This window comes from Nomascus leucogenys, chromosome 6 (assembly GCF_006542625.1).
Source record: "Nomascus leucogenys isolate Asia chromosome 6, Asia_NLE_v1, whole genome shotgun sequence".
Lineage (NCBI taxonomy): Eukaryota > Metazoa > Chordata > Mammalia > Primates > Hylobatidae > Nomascus > Nomascus leucogenys.
Genome location: NC_044386.1, coordinates 95245624 through 95258741, shown reverse-complemented (window position 1 = coordinate 95258741; position 13118 = coordinate 95245624).

Genomic DNA, 13118 nt, shown 5'->3' with positions numbered 1-13118 from the left:
TTGTGGTAGAAAATCAGAAAAGTGGTTGGGGGACTGGGGGCGGATTCTGGCTCCTTTGGTCACTCCCCATAGAACATGTGTCCAGTAACATACTCTAACGAAGCCTTGGTTTCTTTGTGTGTCAAGAGGTGTGTTGGATAGACAGGGTTCACATTTGCATCATTCAAACACTTGCTTAGTTTCAACAATGTGAAAGGCAGTTGCACATAGCTCTAGAGACAATAAAGGTCAAGAAGCTTATAGGCCTAAGGGCAGAACAAACATGAACACCAAAAAGATCAATGTGAGAACTGGATGATAAGTTATATGTTTTTTTCCTGCCTTTTTTTTTTTTTTTTTTTTTTTGGGATGGAGTCTCGCTCTGTCATCCAGGCTAGAGTGGCACAATCTGGACTCACTACAACCTCCACCTCCCAGGTTCAAGCGATTCTCCTGCCTCAGCCTCCTGAGTAGCTGGGATTAAAGGCGTCTGCCATCACGCCTGGCTAATTTTTGTATTTTTAGTAGAGACGAGGTTTCACTGTGTTGGCCAGGCTGGTCTCAAACTCCTGACCTCAGGTGATCTGCCCACCTTAGCCTCCCAAAGTGCTGGGATTACAGGTGTGAGCCACACCGTGGGCCCATCCGGTTTTGGAATGGAGAGTGGAAGGGCAGGGGAGGCAGAAATACTTTGCCTCAATTGAAGAACTGATTTATTTTCTACTTTCTAAATATAACAGTTATGTTATTTAGTTTCCCTCTAGATTCCCAGGAAGCCCAGAGCTAGCCTTAGTTTGGGTTCTCCTAAAAGTAAATGCTGAGATACACATTCTAGTGCAAATAATTTATTTTGGAGGGGACCCCAGGAAACACTCATAGAGGATTGGGAATATGAGATAGGGAAGCAAAACAGTTTACCACGTAGGCCACTGTAGCTCAGTCCCTCCAAGGACCTCTGGGGCTGTTATAGACTGTCAGTTATCCCAATCTTGGAGGAGAAAGCTGATGTGTTTATTCCCCAACTCCCCATTCGTTATTGGTGATGGGCTGCTTCCAGGGGCATTCACCCTTTGGCATTTCCAGTTTGCATTATGTGTGTCCAAACATACCCCCATGATAGAAGGCTGCAAATATTGGCAGTCATCCCTTTGACTCTTAGTTTTGGATATTCATGGTCTCTCAGCTATTCTCCCCAACCCCAACCATTGTACCCTTCCATAGTAAGAGTTTTCAGTGGACACGGAGCTACCTAACCAGAAACTACCTTTTCTAACTTCCCTAGCCCATAAGTATGACCAAGTAGCTAAGATACGGACAATAAGGTGTGCCTGGAAAGGATGCACACCACTTCCAAGTCTTCTCTTTAAAAGGCTGGGACATACACTCTCCTACACCCCCGACCACTTCCTGCTTCCTTCTGGTGAATAGCTGAGACCAGAGAGCCATCCTGGACTCAGTGATGGAAACCACATGTTGGTGAAGCAGTCACCTTTCCAGGTTTTGAATGTATTTCCTGACTGTTATGTAAGAGAGAAATTAACTCCTTTCTAGTTTAAACACTACATTTTGCTGTCTCTTTGTTATATCAGCTTAGCTTGTACCCTAACCAACACACTCCCTTTCTCTCAGGACTGTTTTTATTTTTCCTTTTTAGCCTTATTTTATTACTCTTAGTGGATTATGTCTTTTAGCAGGACTCCTTGTGCCCTTCTTGGAAAGAGATAAGCAAGTAAAAAAAAAAAAAAAAACCTAAAGAACGGTTGAACCCCTGTTATTGATATTTGCCATATTCGTGGCTGTCAATCAGACTTTAAATCATCTCTTTATTTTGGGGAATGTTCTGACAAAGATAAACAAAGCCACTCATTAAAGTGGTAAAAACAGGTTTTACTCAGTAACTACTGACAGAAGGGGAAAGAGTGGAGCTCCATTCCAATTTGTGCAGAGGTGCATGGGTACTTTAAAGAAAGAATGAAGGTGTAGGAGGGGGATATGAACAGGGACTAAAGTGAGAAATGACAAAGGGTTGGTCAGTGTGAGTGAGATTAGGCCAGCTGTGCCTGCTAGCTGCCAATTATCAAAGTTAGGAATCTAGCCTCCCACAGTGACTGGGAGACAGAGGTCCAGTCCTTTTTGCTTATTACATTTCAAAGGAATGGCTTTTGGGTCCTTGAGAGAAACACTCCTGAGTTGCAGGAGATATAATACATCTATACCTCATAGAGGAAGAGAAAGCATTCACAATTGTAGGCCATTTTTAGTAAATGCTCTACTAAGAAAGGTAGGGGCCGATCTCAGGTGTTAGCTAAAACAAATAGTAAAATTTTTTGACAGCTCTGAGCTTTTCCAGACAAAAACCCAAAAGGGGGCTAGATTGTCCCAGGGACACTGACTTAGGCTGCCAGAAGCCATGTTAATGTTTGGTCAAGTCCCGTAGTGCAGGGGTTTGAATGGAGTGTTTGTGCCAAGAGTTTTTTGCAGTCCTCAGTTCCCACATGAGGAATCCCACCTCCTCAATGCAGGAGTCAGAACTCACATCTCCATACTCCCTTGTAGGCAGGATGCAGGCATTTGGCCAGGTTTTCTCTATATTCCTGGAAAAGGATACCAGGCTCAGGGAAAATGATCTTTAGGAAGGCCTGGTGGTGAAGATATAGGTATGTGGGGGCAGCAAGGCTGTTTCTGTCGAGGAGGCATATAACATTTGTGCAAATACTGCAAAGGGAGTTGCTCGAGCTCCTGGAATTGACTGCCACCAACAAAATGAAGACTTGCTGCTGGGGTGATGCTGATGGGAACAGGGGCAAAAACAGTAAAAGAATAAATCCTTGTCCTTTCTCCAGCCTTTCAGTCTCCTTCAAGCACCCCTTACTTCCCTGTAAGCAAAGAAGAAATGCCAACCCAAGCCAAGAATAGAAGGGTGGGTTAAAAACTGAGAAGCAATAGCATAATAACCAACACAGATCTGAAAAATAGAGACATCATATGCTTTTAGGTGTACATTATTTTGCTCACTGAAATAAATATGCTTATTTTCTTATTTATCTCTTTTCTTCTGGGCCTAGCCTCTCTCCCTAAATGGATTCCTCCATTCCCATGGCTTTGGTCACCATCTCGGTGACCTGACCCCTAAATTTTTTTTTTTGTTTTTTTTGAGATGGAGTTTCACTGTTTCACCCAGGCTGGACTGAAGTGGCACGATCTTGACTCACTGCAACCTCCACCTCCCTAGGTTCAAGCAATTCTCCTGCCTCAACCTCCCGAGTAGCTGGTACTACAGGCACCCACCAACACACCTGGCTAATTTTTGTATTTTTAGTAGAGACAGGGTTTTGCTATGTTGGCCAGTCTGGTCTCAAACTCCTGACCTCAGGTGATCCACCCACCTTGGCCTCCCAAAGTGCTGGGATTACAGGCATGAGCCACCGCTCCTGGCCAACCTGACTCCTACATTTCTATTTCTAAAGCAGATCTCTTTTCTGCACTGTAAGTCCCGCACATCCAACTGCCTTCTCTGATCTTCTCCTCTTTGTCTCAGGTCCCTCAATCTTAACATGTCCAATCTTGGTCTCTTTTTGAGCCTGCTCCTCCTGCGGCATTCCCTAGCTCCAGGAAGGCACCCCCATTTCCCCTGTCTCGTGCCAACACTGACAGTTACTCTTGATCCCTCCTCTCTTGCTCATTTCTCACAGTCACTGAGTACCAAGTTCCTTCTAAATGCTTGTGGATGTCTTCATTTCTCCCCATCTCCACTAGCCCTACTATGGTCCAAGCCATCATCCTCTCTTACCCGAGATGTTGGAGGAGCCCCCTAAGTCACTGCCTGCATTCACTTTTGCTCCGCACTAGTGCAATCTTCTCAGTGATCTTTTAAAAATCTGGTCAGCCAGGTGCAGTGGCTCATGCCTGTAATCCTAGCACTTTGGGAGGCCGAGGCAGGTGGATCACCTGAGGTCAGGAGTTGAAGACCAGCCTGGTCAACGTGGCGAAATCCCATCCCTACTAAAAATACGAAATTAGCCAGGTGTGGTGCCGCATACATGTAATCCCAGCTACTTGGGAGGCTGAGGCAGGAGAATCGCTTGAACCTGGGAGGCGGAGCTTGCAGTAAGCTGAAATCGCGCCATTGCACTGCAGCCTGGGTAACAAGAACAAAACTCAATCTTAAAAAAAAAAGAAAAAGAAAAATCTGGTCATAACACTTCCATATTTAAAAACCCTCCGGTGGTTTCCCTCCACTCTCAGGATAAAGTCCAGAATCCTGACCACAGCTTGCCAGGCTCTGAATGGTCTGACTCTGCTTCCCAACCCATCGTATCCCCCTAGACCACTTATAACGAGGCCACAGGTTTATTTTCAGTTATTTCAAAGCTTTATCTCTTTCCTGCCTTTGTATTAGGCTGGTGCAAAAGTAATGTTAGTTTTTGCCATAATACATCTCCTTCCCTCTACCTCAATTTCACTTCCCATCTCCCAGACCCTTCACCTCACTATCTTCTGCTCATCCTTCAAGTCTCAGCTTAAATGTCATTTCCTCAGAGAAGCCTTCCTGGATCTCACCACCATCATTGCCACTTGGGCTAGGTAAGGCATGTTTTTATAAGCTCTAATAGTGCCCTCTAATTCTTCTTGGCATTCATCACATTTGTAATTGTTTATTTGCATAATTCGTTTAAAATGTCTTCCCATTACATTTAAGCCCGTGAGGAAAATGTTGGTCTTGTTCACTGCTACTGATCTAGCTAGCACACCTCAAAGTGCCAGGCACATAACAGTGCCCAACAAATATTTGGTGAATGAACGAATGAGTGAGAAAAGATAATTACTTTGAGAGGCAGCATAGCATGGTAGAAGTCACACTGGAGTAGCAGCCACAGACCTGGGTTCTAACCCTGGTTTCATTTCCTGGGTAATCTTCAGCCATAATACGTTTCATTACGCTTCAGGGTCCTAGTCTTTAAAACAAAGGAATAATGGTCTCTGAGATTTCTTCAGTTTCCAAAATGCAATGAGTGTTACTTTTAGTGATGACCCAGTGACCACATGAAAAGGTGTCTGTATGTTGACTCCAGTTCTGGAAGGGAGAGCAATACCTTTCCCAAGGCTCTCTGATTCGCCTTTCCCACATCCTCCCCATCTCACCACTTTTGGTTTGATTACGAAGTAGATATCCCTGTCATTACTATCAAAGCTACAGTTGACCAATGTGTTTGGGAGATTAAGAAATGAAAGAAGTTGGCCAGGCGCAGTGGCTCACGCTTGTAATCCCAGCACTTTGGGAGGATGAGGTAGGTGGATCACTTGAGGTCAGGAGTTCGAGACCAGCCTGACCAACATGGTGAAACCCCATCTCTACTAAAAATACAAAATTCGCTGGGCATGGTGGCGCATGCCTGTAATCCCAGTTACTTGGGAGGCTGAAGCAGGGGAATTGTTTGAACCAGGGAGGCGGAGGTTGCAGTGAGCCAAGATTGCACCATTGCACTCCAGCCTGGGCGACAAGAGTGAAACTCCGTCTAAATATAAATAAATAAATAAAAACAAGAAATGAGAGAAGTTAAGGTGTGTCAAGCTTCCAGAAAAGACAAGTAGCTTCCCCTGTCAGGCTTGAGAATTATAGGGTCAATTTAATGCAAGTCTCTGGAACGTTTCCCATCCTCATAAGCTCTTGTGATGCTTCTATTGGGGAAAAGCCTGTTCAGATGGGAGCAGGGAATGGTGCTGAGGGCAGAAGCTGTCACGAACCCTCAGTTCACTCACTCACCATGGGCTCTGGGATGGGTTGGGGCTCGCTTGCATGTGGGTGTGTCAGACATTCTGGGAATCCATGTCAAACAAAATCACTTCTCTACAACAGGAAGGTCTGAATCACAAGGCACTGACAAGTTGTTTAGTTTCCCCACCCTGCTCCCTTGAACTCTCCCATCCCCACTCCCCAACTCACCCCAAGGATCAGTGCACCCCCTATGCAAGTCTTGCCAGCTCCAGCCAGAAAGAGCTAGGTCCTAATACATGCCACCCCCAGCACACTCCCCTGGGCTACTCTTAGGCACAGACCATGCAGTTCGGGGTCTTAAAGGTCTTCTTCAAGACAGCACAATTATATTTAGAAGAACTGCAAAAAGCATTTGCCCCCGGAAATCCTGTGGCCCCATTGGATAACAATACTACCTATTCGAATGACGCCAACAAGTACTCTCTTCTCACATTCAGGAAGGTAAGGAGGAAAAGTGTCAAAAAGATCACCCTGCAGACAAAAATATCACATTCCCACAAAATCTGAGCTGTGATGAGCTTCTTCAGAGAATTATATTTAATTGGTCACCTTTCTAAGGTGGAATGACTTGCCAGTTTGCTCAGCCTAGGGCAGACTAGCTGCATAAGATTGTGTGCATTATTCAAGCAGAGAGTACCTGGTTTGGGGAGATGAGAGCCAGACCACACAGTATTTTTTCAAGCCATGTGTTTTGGGGACTGTGTCTTTCCACAGCCCAGGCCTTTTTTCTAGTTTGCACAAAGGTGTTATGTAAGCTATTGGTTGCTCTGGCCTGGGACTCCAAATCTGGAGGGGATAATGACCAAGTAAGGAAGAAGCACAGGTTCATATCATGCCTTGGGTCCTCTCCTTATTTTCACCTCCTGAAAAATGTTATCTTATTTCTCCAAAATAATGTCAGGTCATTTATTCAGTAAACATGGATTATTTGTCTTGTCTGTGCCGGACAGGGTACTGTGTTAGGAGGCTATATCAGAAAATATTTCCCAAGAGAAATTCAGAAGGCAGATTAGGATAACTCAAGGAGGAGATTTATGAACAAAATAACAATTTATAAGGGCGAAGCTGTTGGGAGAATAGTGCAGTGAGAACTGGTAGCAACCAAGCTCTTATCATCCCTAGGCTTGAAGACTTGAGGGGAGGGAGTGATTACTGAAATCAGTTGGAATAAGAGAATGAGGGAGAGCAATGTTACTCAGAGTGCGATTTGCACACCTGTGCAGGTCTTGCAGGTCTCTGCACACTGTTGCCAGTCTATGATAAGATATGTACGGCAATTGAAAGCAGATGTTTAGAAATTTTCATAACAATTCCATATTGCCATAACATCAAGTGTGTGATTAGTGTCCGAAAATGTAGTTTGGAGTTTAGGCTTTGTGTAGGAATGTGTCCAGGTAAAACAGCTTAAATGACAGGGGAACATTCTGGGATACTTATTCAGATTGAGAAGCTTGCACCAGGGCTGGGCGCAGTGGCTCACACCTGTAATCCCAACACTTTGGAGGCTGGGAGGCTGAGGCAGGCAAATCGCTTGAGCCCAAGAGTTTGAAGACCAGCTTGGGCAACATGGCGAGACCCTGTTGCTACAAAATACAAAAATGAGCCAGGCATAGTGGCGTGTACCTGTGGTCCCAGCTACTAGGGAGGCTGAGGTGAGAGGACCACCTGAGCCCAGGAGGTCGAGGCTGCAGTGGATGACACAGTGAGACCCTGTCTCACAAAAAAAGAAAAAAAAAAAGCTTGCACCAGAATGCAAGTAAATACACCACTTTCCTTCTTGAGAAGTCAGGTTCCCTGTCCCACCTCCCATAACAACAAATGAATGAATGAATGAATGAATGAATGAAGGTCAGCTAAACTTTCAGTGCGCTAGATGACATAGTAAAAAGTGTTAATTCTATAAAGGCTTGCTAACGTGTTCAGTTTGAGATTGTTTACTCTGTAATAAAATGGAATGCTGATCATAAACAATCGTAATTATATGCTGACATATGATGGTTACTTAAGGGAAAAGTTCTGTGAAGATTTGAAGGATAGAGTGAATCTGTGCTTCTGCAAGACAGAAGACCAGTATAGCCCCAACTTTTTCAGGCTGTAAATTAGACAGCCAGATCTGTTTTCTTGTTTGACATCTTGAGTATTTTAATGATGTTAATACTTTCATGCAAGGAAGAAATACAAGTTAGAAGCACAGAATTTTTACAAATTGAGATAGTACATTTCATTTCTTAACAGTTAGCGAAGTTGGTGGTAATTCTGATATTGCACATATGTTAAAAGTTAACACCAAACATCTTACAAATCTGATAGAATATTTTCAATTTATTTTTCATCAAAAGGAGATTCACACATAGGAAATGAACGGATCCAGAAGTATCACTTGATAGAATAAATTGATCATGCTGGCTTCTAATAAAGGATTGGAGATAAATTTTGAAAACATAGATTACTTGCCTAATTTTTTTTTTTTTTTTTTTTTTTTTTTTGAGATGGAGTCTTGCTCTGTCACCCAGGCTGGAGTGCAATGGCGCAATCTTGGCTCACTGCAACCTCCACCTCCCAGGTTCAAGTGATTCTCCTGCCTCAGCCTCCCGAGTAGCTGGGATTACAGGCGCCTGCCATCATGCCTAGCTATTTTGTATTTTTTAGTAGAGACGAGGTTTCACCATGTTGGTCAGGCTGGTCTCGAACTCCTGATCTCAGGTGATCCACCCGCCTCGGCTTCCCAAAGGGCAGTGATTACAGGGATTAAAAAAGAGTAAAAACATACTTTTTAAAACTGATTTTTCTACTATAAGTGTAATTTTTTTCAAGGTTGAAACCATTTGTATATACATCTTACTATATGGGTATCAATGTTGTCAATCCAACCTAGATCAGATAAATTAAAAAGCAATTCCTTTATCACATGGAAAACTTAATGTATTGATATATGTATTGTTCTTTGAGAGTATTGTAGGCATTTAATGTGGGCAATTACTATATTGTCATCATTTTTTATTTAGATATGATTATTAACCTATAAGAACTTAGCCATGTGGCAGCAATTCTCTATGTTAATCACCTATATGCAGACTTTCAATGGGCAACATATGTAGTTTTTTTGTAATTCTTTTTTTCCCTATGTTAGATTTTTCCTGATTATCTATTTTTTAATACAGCTTTATGACTTTAAATGTAGGAATAGAAATCTAGTTTTATATCTTGCAAGTTATTGCTTTTTAATTTTTCTAATAATTAATATTTTAATAATTCATGTTTCACTGCATTTTGTAAAAGCACTATGGTGCACTTCATTGTAAGTAATATAAAACAAACCAGCTCTTCACTCCATATAGTCTAAGGAATGCTTCTGTGAACTTCAATGAGGGATGCTGCTAGTCTACAGCCATCCTCTAGGGAGGCAGCCTCAGGAACAAATGCCCTGACTGCCCTCCCCTCCTCCAGTCTCCCACTGGGGCTTTCTCCCATTGGCCCAAACCAATCAGAAGCCAGAGGGCCTAGGAACCCTATAGATGTAGTCCTTACAGGTCAACCTCCAGGACAGAGGGCAGGATGGAGGACAGGAGAAGGGATATCTGGGAGGGCATAGGGATCAAAATAAAAGCCACAGTTTGTGTCCCAAGGTGCTGGTTATTTTGTGGAGTCATAGGCAGATAGACAATTAGAGGCAGTGTAATCAGTGCCAGGATAGAAGGAAAACTGGGGTGCTATGGGAATACGTATCTAACCCAGGGCACATCTAATGCAGCCTGGGTGTTCAGGGTCAGGGGTGGAAGGGGATAAAATGGCTTCCTCGGTAATGTGACGTCTGAATTGAGGAATGTGGGAAGAACAATAGGCCAGGAGACAGGCCAGCAGAGAGTGGGGGTAAAGGTGACAGCCCATGCAGGCACAGAAGCCAAGTGATGTGAACACAGAATGCAGGCAGGTAAGGCAGGACAGCTGGGCTTGCTCAGATCATGAGACATCTTATCCTCAGGCCAAGAGCTTGACTTTATCCTGAAATAAATCAGGTAGAAATTTCAAGCTACCGAAGGAATGATTGAGAAGGTTTTGAGTAAAAAAGTTTTGATTCAAAAAGCCAGAGGAAAAACAGCAAGAACCAACAAAGTTTAGATTCAGGAAGGAGCAGAGATGATTGTAGTGATAGCTAAGCCTTAGAGAGGGCTTATTCAGTGTGCTGCCATACACTGTCCTAAGCTCTTAATATGTGTTAATTCATTTAATATTTCCAGTGATACCCCCAAATAGATACTGCTATCATTCTCACTTTATAGATGAGAAACTGAGGCACAGAGAGGTTGGGGAATAGCCCCAGTTTGCACCACCAGCAGTAAAAAGAGCCAGGATTTGAATCTAGGCAGTCCGCCTCCAGCATCTGTGCTCTTAAGCCCATTCTGGGGCGGAAGAGCAAGCCAGCGTAAGGAGACTGGGCACAGGGGTGGGAGATAAAGCCTACATCTGCTTCCTCACTGTTTCCTCTATGGAGATTCCAGTGGGCATGAAAACCATGGCAACTACCCTCTTCCAAATCAGCTATTCCTCAATGCCTTATTTGTCCTAAGACGCCCAAACCTGTCATCTGTGCTGAATGTATTTTCCTCATTTCCATTTTGCATCTTGGCTTATGCTATACTGGCAAGGACGCAAGAGGCAGGAGACCTAGACACCAGTCCCAGCCTGACTCTCTGGCCCTGCTCAGGTCACTAACCCGATGGGACACCTGCCTGAAGCAAGTTTACTTCTCCCAGTGGCTCCCCTTTTGTCTTTTTGTACCACCTGATACAAGTTTGCTGTCTTTGCATTTTCTCTGCTTCTGGACATTTTGGCAATTGCTAACTGCATTATTTCATTCTTGGTCTCTGAATCCGGGTGTTTGCATTTCTAACTGATCCATGTTGCTTATGAAGTGCCTTGTCATCTATTAATCCAGGATAGTTACTGAGTTACTGTAGGTGGCACAGCCACCAACTTGGGGTGTGTGTGTGTATGTGTGTGTGTGTGTGTGTGTGTGTGTGTGTGTGTGTGTCTCCCAAGGGAACAGAGCATTGCTGAGTTCAGGCTGATTATTAGCTCGTGGACTGTCAGCAAAATACATTCACAAGAAGGCTATGTGCTGATTTGTCTTTTGCAGTGACATCATGTTGCTCATGTTTTATGTTTTTCAGAGTTCATTAGTTTCTATTTGTTCTCAGTTAATATCCAGCTCAATAGATTGTGTAAGTGGAATACCCCCAAACTGAAATTCACCCACTTAAAATAAAGTGAAAAATATGTCACCCATTAAACTATAGTTGAAAATAGGTACCCATTAGTTCTGTGTAGCAAACACTGGATAATGGGTAAGGGCACAGGATCCCAGGGCTAGACTGCCTGGGTTCGAGTTCTGACTTAGCCACTTGCTGGCTGTGAAATACTTGATAGCTTTAGGCCTCGGTTTTTTTTGTTTTTTGTTTTTGTTTTCTCTCTCTTTCTTTCTTTCTTCTTTCTTTCTTTCTTTCTTTTTTCCTTCCTTCCTTCCCTTTTTTTTTTCTTAATCCCAAAGGTGATAGTAAGCCTCAGTTTCTTGATCTGAAAAATAGAAATTATTCAATGAGAGTCTATGTGAAAACTTTAAAGCACATTGCCTGGCTCAGGAAAGTCCTCAGCTTTAGCCATTATTAGCTATGATTACTATTGTGCTGGCTACATGTGCATTAATGAGGCAGGAAAATGCTCAAGGATAACAACCAAGTATTCAAACTATCTCATCAGACCGACAGAGATGCATGTGTGTGCATGCTCATGTTTCAGCTCAGAGCCCTTTGTCTAGAAGGCTCTTGAACTCAGAGGCCCAGGCAGTATCAACTTTACTTTGCAGTGGAGCCATCACTTTTGTTGATCAATGAAATTGACATACTGCTTTTTTTTTTTTTTTTTTCACCAACCATGTGCCTAGAGCTATCTGTGTCAAGAAGAACATGCTTCAGTTGGCTGGAGTGAGCAATTCAACTTGTGGAGGAATGAGAATTGACAGTGTTGAGATGAGAAACATAAAACCCCAGAGTAAGGTAGGAATCACTGAAAGTCAGGCAAAGGAACTGGCGTCCAGTAATGAGTTAGGCTTTGCCAGTCTCTGGCCCTACAGATGGCTCTTTGGAGAGGAAAAAATTAAGCTAGGCCTAAGGCCACAGATCCTAAGGGACTGCCGGCAGCTCGAGGCTGTCTATGGAAGAGAAGCAGAGGGTGGCACCTGGTTGAAAGAGGGAGCTGGGGAACATGGCCTGAGCCTGTGTTTAGAGATGGAGTCCCCTGATTCCTGAGACTGGGGAAGGAGATCATACCCGGATCAGAGGACCTCAAATGAGAATTTTTCCCACCCACACCCCCTTCTCTTCAGGGCATCTTTGACTGCAAACAACAGATAAACTAGTTGGAAAGCTCAGCAGATTCTCACAATGGTGCCTAGCAGGCCAGGCCTAGCTGCCCTTTAACCTGTGACTGAGGGTGATGCCACTGGCCCGTATGCACACATTGGAAAATCTTTACATCCATGGACATGCCATGCCCCACGGAGACAGCTGTGCAGGGTTCTTTAGGTTTGGGGTGCTGTGCCGCATGTTGCCTTACAAATATGTAGGATTAAAATGGGATGTCCCGGAGCTTAGCTAACTTTTACCCCACCCCATCCCCTCTAAAATGAAGTGGCTGCTAATTTTGTTTTCTTTATGAAAGATGGATGTCATTGTTTTTAGAACCTTTGGAGAAAGATTTATTGGGAGGAAGCTCTCCTGAAGCCTCAGAGACTTCTCATTTACTGGAGCACCGGCTTTAGAGTCCTAGGTCTTCATCCTGGCTCAGCCACCCTCCAGCTGTGTGGCCTTTGAGAAGCTGCTTGACTACACTGAGTCTCGTTGTCACCTATGAGTGGAGGTTGCTACATTGCTACTGTGTGGAGCACCTACTCCCAGGCACTCTTACAGGGTGATAGTGAGGATTAAATGAAATAATAAGGTTGAGGCAGGAGGATCACTTGAAACCAGGAGTTCAAGACTAGCCTGGGCAACATAACCAGACCTCATCTCTACAAAAATGTTTCTTAAAAAATTAGCTGGGCTTGGTGGCTTATGCCTGTAGTTCCAGCTACTCAGGAGCCTGAGGTGAGACCACTTGAGCCCAGGCAGTCAAGGCTGCAGTGAGCCATAATCATGCCACTGCACTTCAGCCTGAGCAGCAGCGAGAGACCCTAACTCAAATATTAATAAATAAATAAATGAAATAATGCATGTAATTAGTACACTAGTACATGATCAGGCACATGGTAAATGCTCTCTACAGTTACTTTCAGTTCTAAAATATATTTCGTGACCCTGTGAGATAA